Consider the following 1,066-nt stretch of genomic DNA (forward strand, 5'->3'; position numbering starts at 1 on the left):
CTTTGCAGTGTCCCATAGATTTGGACCGATGTGTTTTCATTTTCGTTGGTCTCCAAAAATTGTTTGATCTCCTTCTTAATTACCTGGTTTACCCAATCATTCCTGAGCAGGATGGTTCTTAGTTTCCAAGTGTTTGAGTTTCTTCCAAATTTTTCCTTGTGATTGAGTTCCAGTTTCAAAGCATTGTGGTCTGAGAATATGCAGGGAATAATCTCAGTCTTTTGGTATAGGTTGAGACCTGTTTTGTGACCCAGTATATGGTCTATTCTGGAGAAAGTTCCAAGTGCATTCAAAAAGAATGAGTATTCTGTTGTTCTGGGGTGTAGTGTTCTGTTTATATCTATGAGGTCCATCTGGTCCAGTATGTCATTCAAAGCTCTTGTTTTTTTGTTGATTTTCTGCTTAGGTAATCTGTCTAATGCTGAGAGTGGAGTGTTGAGATCCCCTACTATTAACGTATTATTATCTAAATGTCTCTTTATTCTGGTTAAGAGTTGGCTTGTGTATCTAGCTGCTCCCTTGTTGGGGGCATAGATATTTATAATTGTCATATCCACTTGTTGGGTAGGAAGGATCATTAGAAACTTTCATCAACAGCTGTATGCCAATAAATTAAACAACCTGGAAGAAATGGATGCCTTCCTGGAAACCTATGAACTACTAAGACTGAAACAGGAAGAAATTGACTATTTAAACAGACCGATTAATTATGAAGAGATTGAAGCAGTGATCAGAAACCTCCCCAAAAACAAGAGTCCAGGGCCTGACGGATTCCCCAGGGAATTCTACCAAACATTCAAAGAAGAAATAATACCTATTCTCCTGAAGCTCTTTCAAAATTAGAAACTGTATGGTGACTAACATAATATAATAAAAAAAATAGAACAGAAGGAAAACTACCAAACTCATTCTATGAGGCCAGTATTACCTTGATCCCCAAACCAGGGGAAGACCCCATCAAAAAGGAGAATTACAGACCAATATCCCTGATGAATATGGACAACAAAATTCCCAAAAAGATCCTAGCTAATAGGATCCAACAGTACATTAAAAGGATTATCCATCA

This window comes from Ursus maritimus, unplaced genomic scaffold (genome assembly GCF_017311325.1).
Source record: "Ursus maritimus isolate PB19 unplaced genomic scaffold, ASM1731132v1 scaffold_23, whole genome shotgun sequence".
NCBI lineage: Eukaryota > Metazoa > Chordata > Mammalia > Carnivora > Ursidae > Ursus > Ursus maritimus.